Below are 15788 nucleotides of genomic sequence, written 5' to 3'. Positions count from 1 at the left end.
TAGGAATTCTCAATACATTTAAAACCTAAGCTTTATGTTTTTCATGGTGAAGAATTAGTGAATCGTCATTCACTTACCTCCAAATTATTTGCATGTTGGATTACGAAATCCCTTTTCTAATGTGTAAATAATGTTGTTGGATCCTAGCCCTAATTTCTCATTTTGGGTGTTTAATTAGGGATTCAATCCTAATCAAACTTTTTCCTTTCTATTTGCAGATGTCTAACGCAAACGCAAACAACGTTGTTGCCGGTTCATTCTCGCTAATGAGCCTATGTCAAAAGGTGACATTCGACATATCGAATTTCAACGAATGGATAAGATACATTCGCATGATTGCCCGCTATGAGGAGAAAGAATATGTCCTCGACGAGAAGCTTGAGAAGATCAATCCGAAAATCGCTACTCCTGAAGAAATGGCCGTCTTTGAGACCCATGAGCGTGATGCAACGAAAGTCCATTGCATTATGCTGGCCACTATGAATCTTGAAATCCAAAAGTCCTATGAGGACATGTATCCCTATGAAATGCACAAATATTTGCTGGAGAGGTACCACCAAAGCGCAAGGCAAGACCACTACAAGATCATCACCAACATGATCACCGCTAAGATGGGAAGTGGAGAATCCCTTACCTCACATTTGTAAAAGATGCAAAGGTATGTTGATCGTCTTCGCAAGTTAAATGTTAACTTTGGGGAATACTTGGCTATCGACATCATTCTCCACTCCTTGCCCTCGTGCTACAACCAATTTAGGATAACCTACCGCATGAACAAAGAAGAAGTCACCCTAAGCAAACTCCATGGACTCCTAAGGACTGATGAGAGCAACCTCAAGGACAAATCTATTGCACCAACTCCCACTCCACCTACTGCTCCTGTTTTGGCCATTAGGCAAGGGAAGGGCAAAAAGAGGAAGGCTCCTTCAAAGACCCACCATAAGGGAAATCCCTAAGATGGTTCCTCTAATAGTGGAACGGAAGTCGGCCCCGCTAAGCCCAACTCAAACCCTAAGGAGGCAGAATGTCACCACTGCCACAAAATAGGACACTGGAAGAGAAGCTGCCCGAAATATTTGCAAGCCATCAAGGATGGGAAGATCAAGCCGTTTTTCGCAAGTATTTACACAATTAAATCTAATGATTCATCATGTACTATTTCTTGGGTTCTTGATATAGGATGTGGTTTTCACATATGTTCTAATTGGCATGGACTAAGAAGAAATAGAGATGTGGAGCGTGGAAGAATAAATCTAATCATGAGAAACAGAAGATCGTCGCTTGTCACCAAGATTGGAGTGTATTCTTTAGCGCTTAGTAATGGATTAGGTTTTGATTTAGATAATTGTTTCAATTCGCCAGATATGGCAAGAAACATCATTTCATTTCATGGTTTGTTTAGACAAGGATTTAGATATTCATTTGCTAATGAGAAAGGTTCAATTTATGCTTATCTAAATGGTGTCTTATATTTTGAAGCATTTCCTTGTAATGGAATTTATGAAACTGTTATGGTTGTAGATAACTTAGGAAATGATGTGTTGTGTGTGGATTCTTCCAATGGTTTGGATAAAGCATGCTTGTGGCATTGTATTCTTTGACATGTCAACAAGAAACGCATAGCCCAACTCCAAAAGGATGGAGTGTTGGAGTCATTCGACCTTAGGGACGATGACGTGTGCAAGTTTTGTTTACTTGGAAAGATGACCAAGTCACTCTTCACTGGCACTTGTGAAAGGGGTGAGGGTTTATTGGATCTCATACATACCGATGTATGTGGACCCTTTAGATCCACCACAAGGGATACGAACCGCTTCTATGTGACTTTCACTGATGATTATAGTAGATATGGGTATATTTACTTAATCAAGCACAAGTCAGAAACCTTTGAAAAGTTCAAAGAGTTTAAACAAGAAGTGGAGAATCAATTGGGTAGGAAAATTAAGATGCTTTGTTCTGATCGAGGAGGAGAGTACCTAAGTCTTGAATTCCACGACTATCTCAAGGAATGCAGAATAGTTTCGCAATTGACGCCGCCTAGGACACCGCAGTTGAATGGTGTGGCTGAGAGGCGTAATCGAACCTTGTTGGACATGTTTCGTTCCATGATGAGTCGTGCTTCACTACCTATCTCATTCTGGGGTATGCCTTAGAGACTGCCGCCCATATCCTTAACTTAATCCCTACAAAGAAGGTTACCAAGTCTTGAATTCCACGACTATCTCAAGGAATGCAGAATAGTTTTGCAATTGACGCCGCCTAGGACACCGCAGTTGAATGGTGTGGTTGAGAGGCGTAATCGAACCTTGTTGGACATGGTTCATTCCATGATGAGTCGTGCTTCACTACCTATCTCATTCTGGGGGTATGCCTTAGCGACTGCCGCCCATATCCTTAACTTAGTCCCTACAAAGAAGGTTACCAAAACACCTCACGAGATGTGGACATGGCAAGCTCCCTTGTTGGCACATATCAAGGTTTGGGGTTGCGAGGCTTTTGTAAGTTGAGAGACTCACGACAAGCTCGAACGTCGTAGTGAGCGATGTATTTTCATCGGCTACCTGCAGAAATCCTTTGGGTATCTCTTCTATAGACCGAGTGACAATGTTGTCTTCATTGCGAGGAGAGAGGTTTTTCGAGAGTGAGAACTCATAAACCAAGGAGACAGTGGGAGGCAAATCGATCTTGAAGAGATTCAAGAGTCTATCGATGAAGAAACCTCTAACGCTGGCGCTCAACCCGAGGAGGAAACTCCGGTTGAACTGATTCACGAATCCTTACCTCTTAGACGTTCCGAAAGAGTTAGAGTTCAACCCCAGTTTTATGGTTTTCATATTGCTACCGAAGGGGAAACATATATTAGTGATAGTACACTAGTAAATACAGATGAACCTAACAACTATAAGGAAGCCATGGCAGGCCCGGAGTCTGCGAAATGGAAAGAGGCGATGGACAATAAGATTCAGTCCATGCATGACAACCAAGTTTGGAATTTGGTTGACAATGTGCCCGGACGTAAGACGGTTGGGTGCAAGTGGATCTTCAAGAAGAAGACAAACATGGATGGGAATGTGCACACGTATAAGGCGTGATTGGTTGCGAAGGGCTTTACTCAAACTCCCGGAGTTGACTATGACGAGACCTTCTCACCACTTGCTAAAATTAAGTCTATTAGGGTGATGCTAGCCATTCCTGCATTTCATGATTATGAAATATGGCAAATGGATGTCAAAAACACTTTCCTTAATATAAAGTTGGCCGAGGATGTTTATATGGCTCAACCAGAGGGTTTTGTCAATGCGAAACATCCCAATAGAGTGTGCAAGCTTGAGAAGTCCATTTATGGACTTAAACAAGCATCTCACAGATGGAATCTTTGCTTTGATGAGAAAGTCAAAGACTTTGGATTTGTACGAAGCAAAGATGAATCATGTGTATATGTCAAAGCCAGTGGGAGTATAGTTAGTTTTCTCGTGTTATATGTTGATGACATATTACTCATAGGAAACGCCATCCCTACTGTAACATCCCAAAAATACCGGCCAAAATTTTCATTTTAATTAAGTTATTACAAAACCAATAGTATAATAAAACAGGCATAATAATATCTTATGTCAAAATAGTGTGAATAATAAAGCATGTCATCATAAAATAATATCAGAGTGTAATCCCAAAGATCTCATGTGCGGAAAGCATAGTGTGATGCGCTGCGATCGAGCCGACTCTTTTCCTTTGAAAATGAAGTACCTGAAACCATAAACAAAACCTGTAAGTACGAAGCTTAGTGAGTTTCCCAAAGCATACCATATACACAATCCACATATCACGTGTCCTGTTAGCTATAAAAGCTACCCGTAGCACATATCCTGTTAGCTATAAAAGCTACATATAACATATAAGTCATGCATTCAAAAACCTGTAAGAATGCCATGGGCTACCCCACTTGGTCTTCACCTAGGACTGCCATGGGCTATCCCACATGGTCTTACATCCAATGCCATGGGCTACCCCACATGGTCTTTACTTGTACTGCCATGGGCTACCCCACATGGTCTTACACCCAAGGCGATGGGCTACCCCACATGGTCTTTACTTGGACTACCATGGGCTACCCCACATGGTCTTACACCTAAGGCCATGGGCTACCCCACATGGTCTTTACTTGGACTGCCATGGGTTACCCCACATGGTCTTACACCCAAGGCCACGGGCTCCCCCCCGGGGTCTTCATGCAAAACATACGATCACAATACATATCAATACACAAAGTAATTACACATATATCATAAACACATAATGGGCCGACCTTGGTGCCGTAGACCCATGGGTATAGGGAGAAGACTCACCTGACACTGCTGAAGTCCTACAGACTCAATCCCACACTGCTGAAATCCCGCAGACTCAACCCCAACTGCTGGATGACAGATTCCCGAACTGTCAACATCAAACAATACCCAATTAATAATTAGGCTCCACTACATAACCATAAGTACCTACTTTGGATAATTACTACATTACCCCCAAGCTTGGTTATATAAGCCCAATGCCCAATCCATAGGCCCAAAGTTAACTGGGAATCAAAGCCCAACATATAGCCCAATTTTCCAAATTGGGCCTAAGCCTTTACATGGTCTTGTTCTAAGGCCCAACATCATATAATCATCAAGGCCCAAACTATGGCCCATCCACGACCTAATTTTCCAAATTGGGCCCACACCCTCATATGGGCCTTACCCTAAGCCCATCAACATATTCTAGTCCATATGATTATTTTTGGATGGCCCATTAATAATCCAATTACCGAAGCCCAAAGGAAAAGCCCAACACAAAGCCCAAGTGAAATTAGGGTTTCACGTAAAATGATGATTGGGGTTAAGTTTCCTACTTAACCCATTAAGGAATTATTCCTCTAAGGACTTAATCCATTAAGTCCAATATTGCTTAGATTAATCTTGCCAATGTTTATTATTTAATATTTCAAGTTATTAAGTAATTCCCGTGTGTCCCGACTAATTCCCTAAACTAGGGTTTTATTGAAAACCGTAATTAGGGTTTCCAACCCATATACTAGCCCATTTACTAATTTGTTGGACTTTTAGGTTATTTAGGGCTTTATTGGGCCTATCAAGCCCACTAGAATGTCATCAAGCCCATTAGGGTTTTATTGGGTCAATTTGAGTCCATTAGACTAATTAGGATTTTCACTAAGCCCATTTGGCTTCATTGGGCCCATTAGGCTAACAAGGCCCATTAGGGTTTCAAGCATCCCCAACCGAATCAACTCACAAAACAAGCACACAGCCACCCGACACGGCGGTCGGTGGCGGCAGGAGGCGGCAACCACCTCCCTAAGGTGGTGGTTTCCAATTTCTTTTATTATTTCATTTCCAAATTACAATTACAACCCAAGAAATAAACACACAAAACGGAATAAACACACACACACACACACAACCATCCTATGGTGGCCGATGGTGGCGGAAACGGCGGCAGCCACTAACTTGAGGTGGTGGCAGTGGGTTTTATGACTAAGATCGCTCCAATAATCCTTACAGTACAACAACTACATGAACACTCGAATACATACCCGTGAAATAACACACACTACTCGGACTTGAAGCAGCAGCGCACTCAAACTCATGAGGAACATGAACATGGCAATGGCGGCGACACGACATGGTGGCAACAACGGTGCGTATGACGTCAAACAGCTTGAAGGAAACGGAAATACAAGATAAGGCTGATCTTACCAGGGGATTATGGTTGCTCGCATCCTTCTCTTCGTCGTTCACAGCTCCAACATCAATCTTGATAGCCCTATTGGCCGTTTACGGTGTCACCGGCAATAGAGCTGTGGTGGTCGGCTTTGGCTCGTAGCCCCCTTGGCTTCACCGACAAGGAGATCGATGGCAGTTGGAAGGTCTCCCATAGTGGCGGCTAGTGAAGCATTAGGGTTAGGTGTGTTTACAGGAAAATAGGAGGGAAGGGAATGATGGGTTTAAGTCCCGTGTTCCTTTCAACTTATGCTTACTTAACATATTTAGTCCTTCCCCATGCAATCTTTCCCACTTCAGCCCTTCCACCTCATTTTCTTTTAAATTAAATCCAAATAATTACCACAGAGCCCCTGACTTTATAAATAATTATAATCTGAGTCCGGAACTCTCACTTTTAACCTCTGACTTCTAAAATTGTAACAATTAGCTCTTTGAGACCAACCTTTGATATATAATTATTTATTTTAGGGCTTCTATTCGTTCATTATTTTATTCATTTAACTAATAAATAAATGGGTGTTACACCGACACTACAGGAAGTTAAGTACTTGATTGGTAAGTGTTTCGCTATGAAGGACCTCGGAGGGGCTTCCTATATTTTGGGAATAAGGATAGTGAGAGACCGAAGTAAGATACTAATAGGACTTAGTCAGAATACTTACTTGGACAAGGTACTAAAACGTTTTAGTATGGAGAACTAGAAGAAGGGAGAATTACCAATCCAAAGTAATGCCAAGTTGAGTAAGACTCAAAGTCCGAGTACCGAAGACGAGATAACTGAGATGAGCCGAGTACTTTACGCTTCCGCAGTAGGCTCAATCATGTATGCTATGACTTGTACTCACCCTGATGTGGCCTTCGCTTTGAGCATGGTCAGTAGATATCAAGGGAACCCTGACAGAGCACACTGGAACGCAGTCAAGAATATCCTGAAGTACCTTCGGAGGACCAAGGAATGATTTATGGTTCTCGGAGGGAGTTATGACTTAAAGGTGCGAGCGTATAGTGATGCCAGTTTCCAGACCGATAGGGACAACTACCGTTCGCAGTCGGGTTGGGTCTTTACCCTTAATGGAGGAGCAGTGACTTGGAAAAGTTCCAAGAAAAAACCGTAGCTGATTCAACGTGCGAATCAGAGTACATTGCAGCGAGCGAAGCATCAAAGGAGGCAATATGGTTGAAGAAATTCATTGGAGACCTTGGATTTGTACCTGCCATAACGGAGCCTATGGAAATTTTCTGTGATAATGAAGGAGCGATTGCCTTGACCAAGGAACCGAGGGATCATGGTAGATCTCGACATATCGATAGAAAATATCACTTTATTATACACTGGGTAGAAGAAGGAATCCTTGTAGTTAAGAGGATATCGTCAGAGGATAACCCAACAGATCCGCTTACGAAGGGATTGAGTAGGGTTAAGCATTTGCGGCACGCTAGGAGCATTGGGCTGAAGGATGATGTTAGTTTGGATTAGATAGTTTAGAAATGAGTAATAGATAATTGTAATTGACATTTGATGATTAAATAAAGGAGTGTTATTTATTAGTATAGCTTCTGTCTTATGTTAATTGGTTGATTATTATTTTGCTTTTCATGTTTTCACTTCCTGAATAACTGAGTTAATTAAAAATAATCGAATTATTCAAACGATCCACAGTCGTTCATATGTTGGAAGTAGATATGAATGAAGACTGTCATGAATAGGTGTGTAGATTGTCTAAAAGGTATTAGACATAACAAAGGTTTGTTACAACATTCATGAGTGCTTATAAATAAGTTTTGAGCATTGGAATAAACCCGTGCTTGCTGGAATCACTCACGAGTGATCGCAAGACGATAATATCATATGGTCTTAAAACCAAGATATATGGTTTATTGGTTGCTAATTGATTGTACATTGATAATGCGAAACCGCATCAGTAAAGTGATGTCATAAAATGCATTGTTGTGTATAATTGATTAGTGAGTAGTAAATGCATATAAGTCGAAGTTTATCTGTTTCATTTATCCTTAGAGGGTAAAAGCGATATCAGGGCCCCTCGATGATTTTGATTTTGACTTATGTGCTGGGCCCGGTCTGGACTAAATTGATGTGTTCAATTAAGTTCTATGTCAAATGAATCTGAGATCGAGAAACTAGCTGCTGGACAATAGGTATGATTATGTTCCATGAGATTGTCCGCACGATATCTAAAACAGAGGATTGTACGATCCCTTATCTAAAGGACAGGTTACTGATAAGATCAGAGTTCGACAACATCTTTGAGAGCTATGATTGCTAATCGAGTTATACTTACATTTGTGGTTACTAGACTTATCTAAGTGGGAGACTGTTGGATTAGTGTCTAAGCCCGTAACCATATTTGGTAAGTACTTGACCCGGTTGTGCATGGTCCTTTTGGGTTGCCTTCACCAAAGCAACTTGATTGGAGAAATAATAGAGAAAGAGGTTATTATGATTTATTAATATATTATAGGAATAATATATTAATAGGAGAAATTGTATCTGTTTAATTAATATTGGTCAATAATTTATTAAGAATTAATTTTGTGATCAAATGTAATTAATTAAACTATAGGGGCTGAATTGTAATTATGTGATGGTTGCAAATTAGGGCAATGGATGCCCTATGAGAGAGGTGGATGAATTCAAGGGGATAAGGCCCTTGAAATCGTCCAATGATAAGGCTTTAAAGGCTTATCTTATGGTTACTTGGTGGGCAAGCAACTAGATAAGGATAAGGACTGAAACCCTAATCTATACCCTATATAAAGACCCTTAAGCCTAAGGAAATCGGCCACTTGTTCCCTAGGTTTCCTAGAGCCAATTTCTACCCTCTCTCCTCTCTCTATCTTGCCTCTCCAATTGCTTGTGGTGTTTGTGAGCCATTAGAGGTACTATACTCGTAGTCCGTTTCCATGTACTCCTCAATCCCAATACCGGGGGCTGCCTCTTGTCCCATCACAGGGTCTTCTTCGATCACTCCGTGGGCTACTAGGGCCTGATAGTAAAGAATGCCCTGATGTGCCTTGTCCATGGCGGTTGCACGAGAAACTGGGAGTGAAAAGTGTGTAAAGAGATTGTGCATATAATATTTCCACAAAATACTCCTATAGTATTTTTAATTGTTTAAGCTTGAGTTCCTCAGAGTTATTGGAGATGAGGTAAGCTTCTAGTTCAATTTCCTGCCATGATTACTCCAAAACACATGTTCGTCATATTTTGAATAAATATAGTTGATTATGCTATATTTATCCCCAATATGACTACATAACTGTCCGAGTTTAATCACAGTGTTTAATTTCCTCCAGAGGCTTTTAGTGTTATAGTTATTAAAGTATACCTAGGCATCATTTTATTCAGAGTGTTTTAGTCCCATTGTTTTTATAGTTTCATATCAAGTATGATTAGATATGCCAATTCACTATAAACAATGCTTTGATACCAATATGTCACACCCCCAAACCAGACGACGAAAACGTCCGGGGGCTTGTGCGTGACTTCATCTTGTAATATCATCAGAATGTATATAATTGAAACAAGACAACACCATCATCATACATATCAAAATACAACCAGCATTGTTTACATCAAGTATAGTATCATAAATTACAGGCCAAAATAATCATTTTATGATGATAACAAAAATTCAATAAACTCCACATTCCCTACTGACCTTTTCGCTTAAAGATTCCCTAAGAATACAAGTTATTTTGAAAACATCAACATATATAATGTTGGTGAGTTCATAAGCATGTTTGAATAAAAGTTTTGCATGGTTAGTAAAACACCAGAAAATCCGATATTTTTTGAAAAATGATTTGAACGTGATGTGGCAAAATTAAGTATTAATGCATGTGTATTTTTGTTTTCTGGAAAGTATATAACAATGTAATCCGGTTAAAAACCTTGTATTTTCTATTGTGAATAGAATGTATTGTTTAACAGTGAATTTCCTAAGAAAATCCTATATTTTCCGTTTATAAAAGTGTTGTGGTCTCAACCCTAAGACCGAATATCAGTACATGTATGTTTTCGTATCAATAATATTTTATAGGAGTTCCATAAAATTATGTTGGGGTGGAACTCTGTGTGATCCGTTTTAACCATACTTGATTATGACGAGTTCGCCTGTCATGGTGTTTTCAGGCACTGACTTGATTAAGGTAAGGTTCGTCACCCAAGACTGACCTAGTCTAACTGTAGCGAACAAATTAGGTGTAGGGTGTCACCCCGTATAGATCTATACACAAACTCATTCTCTCGTTCCAGGAGACTCTGGTTATAACTACATGCTACGATCATACACTCTAGAGGTATCAACTGACATGTCTCACTAGCATCCTTGACTGAATTTACACGAATATTGTATTATGTTATATAAAGTATACTTGTATGATTTATGTTCGAAGAATCCAACGAGTATGTATATGAATGAATGAGGCCCAACAGACATATAGAAAGAACACTAAGTCCCAGTAAACATGTAACTCATAGTTTAGGCCCAATATGTATGTACATGGGTCACTAAGTCTCAATAAACGTGTATTGTATAGTTTTTGACCAAAAAGCATGTAGATGGCCCACTAAGGCCCAATAAACATGTAATGAATAACCTAGGCCCAAAAGCATGTAAATAGGCCATTAAGGCCCAAATAAACATGTAATGTATAATCCAGGCCCCATAAACAGTTGTATGTGAGTTGACATTTTTGGCCCAAGTAAGTATGAATTTATGTTTTCTGCTCATGATTATAAAAATTTACATTTTTATCTCATTTTTTTCTAAAAGTGACATTTTCGGCCCAAGTTTTGGAAAATTTGCATTTTCAAGCCCAAATCCAAATAATGTGTCATTTTCAACCCATAAAACTGTAAGTTAACATTTTTGACTCAAACTTGTGTAAAATGACAATTTAATCCATAAAAATCGAAAATTTTACAATTTAGGCCCAATAAAACCAAAAAGCCAAATTTGAAGTCCCATTATGCAAAAATTATGTTTTTTGCCCTTTTGGCAGTAAGAATATCATAAAAACCCAGTTTTATATAAAAGTGACTCTTTTAGTCCTTGTAAAACCGTATATGCCATAAAAATCCCATCTTTTTGTTTATTTTAAAAAACTGGCCCTATTACAAGATTTTGTTTAACTTATCCAAACAATCTTCACATATTTACACTTTCATTTTCATGGTGTGATGTAATAAGTGTTATAGTTTACAAATATCATAAACTTTTGTTTTAGATTTCGAGATCCATGGAGTTTCATCATAAAATCGCAACACGTAACATGGAAAACACACATAAACATGCACACATACATACATCTAGCACATATCAACTTGTATCCTCCCCCAAAACATAGTAAAACCGAAAATCAAGGGTTATGAACTCACATTTGCTTTGATGTTTGTGTTCTTGGCGAAGAATGAAGAAATCTCGGCCCTAGCAAACTTCTTGAGAGAGTTTTCGAGTCCTAGGGATTCTATGAGCATTGATCATGGTTTAGAATGTTAGTAAGTGAAAGATTTTTCATATGAAGTTAAACACTTTGAATAGAAAGTAGCTTACCCAATATGAACTTTGATGGAGTGATCTTGAACACACACACAACTTATGAAATTTTGAGAAGAAAAGAGAGGTTTTTGAGAGAGTTTGAGAGTAAAAATGAGAGTGGTGAGGGGTGGGTTTCGACTGAGAGTAATAAGAAGAGAGGGAAAAGATTGATTTTAGGTTATTGCATGACGGTCAAGAATTTCTATCGTAGATTACCACTAAACAGTACTTAAGTGGAAAGCTTACAATTAACTTGATTTCTCCTTTTTTTTACAACTATGTATATATATATATATATATATATATATATATATATATATATATATATACACATGTGTGTGGGCCGAGAATGGGCTAGGAAAAATGGAGATGAGATAGTTTGGTCCCTTTCTTAGTTTAGTTCGAAATTATGAAGCCCAATAATATTTTTCGGCCCATTGGGACCTTATGAGGGTCACGACCCAATGAAGCCCAATTAAAAGCGTTTACGGCCCATTAGGGCAAATGGGATCATTTATGGCCCAACAAGGCCCACTAGAGTTAAGATATATTATTCTAGGCTCACATGGCCCAAATTACTAAATCTATGAATGTGGGTCCAATTAAAGCCCAATTAGGGTTCTTAGGCCCAAAATAGTCAATTTGAAGGTTTATTGGTCCATTAGGCCCAATAAGAGAACCCTAGTGCACATTAAACTTGAACCGGAATTTTTAGGGTTTCCAACTCATAGTTGACTACGTGAGATGTATTGTATTAGGTTATGGGCTTCTTGAGTGAAGTTTGATTAAATGGATGATTTTGATTAAGCATAGAATATAATATTCACTTAAAGTGTATTTCATACAATAGATGTGGTTTACATGAGAATAGAATTTGCTAGCTAAAAATGCTAGCTGTGACATATGATACCCTAATTGGTTGGATTACTACGAGACTTGGGTTTGTCAGACGGGTGGTGGAACATCAAGCGACTATATTTCCATATGTGAGACCATCAGTTAATTATCGCCAGACAGGGAAGGTCCACCAGTGTAAACTGTATTGAGGGAAAGTGCCTTATCTACGAGAATTTTTGTCAAGAGTAGTGATGCATAGTCAGGAAAGGTATATGAACCTATCTATGTGTTAGGTTTTGGGATGCTACAACATCCTATGGTGCACATACAACCATGAATGCTTTGGATCTATGTTTTCTCTAATTATACATGCAATATTGTTTCAAAAGCATTAAGCCTACATTTAGCATGCAATTGACATAAACAACATAAAAATAAGTTATATTGTTACCTCTTTGTTGTCGCTTGTAGAACATCTTGACTTTGGACTTTAAGAACTTAGTGCTCCAGGTGTTGCACCTCAAATGGAATCAAAACACACCTTTGGACAAAGGATGACTTTTTGAGAGAGTTTATGCACACTAAAATCGGCTCATGAACTCTATTGAAAAATGTTTTTGTATGTGACCTTGTATGTGACCATCACTGAAATTAGATGAACTGTTTTTGTATTATCTAAAAAATAATATCAGTTATTTCAGATTGCATAAATGCATGATCAAAACGGAAAATACGAAAACAAGCGAATGACCAAAACGCATAGACGAGAAAATTCAGCTGTGCGACTAAACAGTTTCAACAATATATATATATATATATATATATATATATATATATATATCTTTGTGTGAAAAGTCAACAATGTTGAATAGTAAAACCAAGAAAAGTCAACAAAGCAAAGGATATGAGAGGCAAAACCCCATCACATGTTTTTTTGCTCCTAGACCTCTACTACAACTTGTATACACCAGCCTATTTCATACAACTTAAACTCAAGTGCTAGAAGATATTTTTTTCTCATATATATATATATATATATATATATATATATATATATATATATATATGTACACACACATTTGTATGTAGTGTGTGTAAGTGTTGGTGAGAATAGAAGAGAGTAAGAGAGATTCATATGTTATATTGAGTTTTCCTTTGTAAAACCACACCCTCTCAATCTTCATCCCTAGAGAAAGTGATGAACAACAAGATCAAACAACAATGAAGTGAAGAACACCAAGATCATCAACAATGAAATGAAGAACACCATTAACCATCTTCATATTCTTCATTGAAACTCAAGGTTCAACATCTTCACCACCTTTGTTCATCACATCATACACCACCAAACACTTCGCTTACATCAAAACACCAAAAGACAACCATGAAACACCCCAAAACCTTCTGCATCAAGATCAACAACAAAACCCATCACTATTTATCATCATCTTCATAGAATTTTCATCACCATCACCACCTTATATAAACCTCCTTCCAACCTCTAAACAACCTTGAAAACATCCTAAAAACAACATAACACCATTACCTTAGCCAAAACATCTCAAACAAAACTTATCTTCAAATCAAACCAATCCCGAAACTGACTTCTGCATGAACACGACCTGTGTTCAGCATGCCTTATATCAAACACGGCCCGTGTACTCATCTGTTTGACTCTGGTACTTCAACACGGCCCGTGTTCATCCAAGCCTAAATCCAACACAGCTCGTGTTCAGGATCATCATCAAGAAAACCCTCCAAAACCTTCCTACACGAGCCATGTTACTTGTGCCTTATCTTATACGACCCGTGTGCATGTTTTTACCTAAAAATACCTCAAATACAAATACAAATACATAAACTCATGTATTTTCTACTTTTATGTAAACAAGCTGTTTTACATAAAAACCGAGCTGTGAAAGAACTTTTTGTTACTTATCGAATACCGGACTGATCTTAGAACAAATATCGACCAGTCGTTCCAAGAGTCCCAATATCGACCATTCATTCCAAGAACAAATATCGACCAGTCGTTCCAAAAGTCCCAATATCGACCAGTCATTCCAAGAGAACAAATATCGACCAATCGTTCCATCAGTCCAGTTTAGTCAATTTATTGACGAACCTACTTGATATATATTTTATACTTATATACTTTATTAAAGATTTATGTCATTTAAATACAATCATTTATATTATATATAGCTTTACGTCATTATAATACAACCATTTATATTATTATAGCTTTCAGTCATTTATAGCTTTCATATTTATACTTATTCCGCAATTATTATTCTTTATATATATCTACATCTTATATATTAAACTAATACATCTGTCACACAGTAACTTATAACCAAGCCTTTTGTTGTGGTGATCAAATTTTTATATTTCCAACAATCGGTATCTCAGCTGATATAAAAGGAATAATATCCAACAATTGGTATCAGAGCTTGTGTGATTTACTCTGAAATTTTTGTCGAAAACTTTTGGTTAGCATTTATAAACCTTCCATAGGCTTTTCATTAAAAATTCATTTTAATATCACTTGTTCAAAATCCTTTTTAAAAAAAATTCAAAAAAAAGTATCTTTGGCAAATTACTCCAACATGAACTATGTGTCCATTGTAAATAGCTTAGGATCTGGTTCACGGGCACCCATACTTATTCCCGAAGAGTATAATTTGTGGGTTGACCGTATGAATCTTCATATTAAAGCTATAAATGAAGATGTCTGGAAATGCTTAGAAGGAACATATATTACTCCAGAAAATATGGCTACTCTTACTACAAATCAAGCCACTCAAACCGAAATCAGAAGAAAGTTGGAACTCCAAGCTAAAAAGGAACTTGTGTCTGGAATACGTCATAGTATTGTAAGTCAAATGGATGACATTATACTGTTAACCGCAAATCAAATTTGGGAAAATTTGAAAAATCGTTTTTGTGGAAATAAAAGAATTATCGGAAACAAAAGAGCATCTATTTTGAATGAATTCGATAATTTCAAAATGCTTTCATCAGAAACCATCCATGATGCTCACAATAGGTTCAATCTTATTATGGTCAAAATGAACAATTTGAGTATTAAAAAGACACAACACGAGATAAATCTCAAGTTTTTAAACAATCTTTTCGAAAGCTGAAAAATGGTTAAACTAATTATCCAGGGAAATCCATCTATTCATACTAAAACTTTGTGCAATCTGTATGGAGAACTTCAATCGTATGAATCCTCGATTAACCCACCAACCACTACAGCTTTTGGAGGACCACTTCCTCTTGTGTCCAAAACTTCGCAAAACCAAACACCTTTAATTGATCAAAAACTTTAATCATTTTAATCAGGCTACATCTTTTCAAAAAACAAGCCTTCCAGTCTGATTCAAATGATGAAGTAGACTATCAACAATTGTGTGCATTGGTTGCGGACACAAATCTCTAGAGATTTCTGCCAAATTATGGCATATCAAATTTTAGACTAAACTTTCTAAACAAACCATCTTTTGGACAAAATAACTCAAGTTTTCAACCAATACCACCTTTTGGACAAAACAACTCAGGTTTTCAACCTAGACCTTACTTTGGACAAAATTCTCAAAGACCTGCCTTC

Source organism: Lactuca saligna, chromosome 6 (assembly GCF_052625555.1).
Source record: "Lactuca saligna cultivar CGN05327 chromosome 6, ASM5262555v1, whole genome shotgun sequence".
Lineage (NCBI taxonomy): Eukaryota > Viridiplantae > Streptophyta > Magnoliopsida > Asterales > Asteraceae > Lactuca > Lactuca saligna.
Note: the sequence above shows the minus strand (reverse complement) of the source record.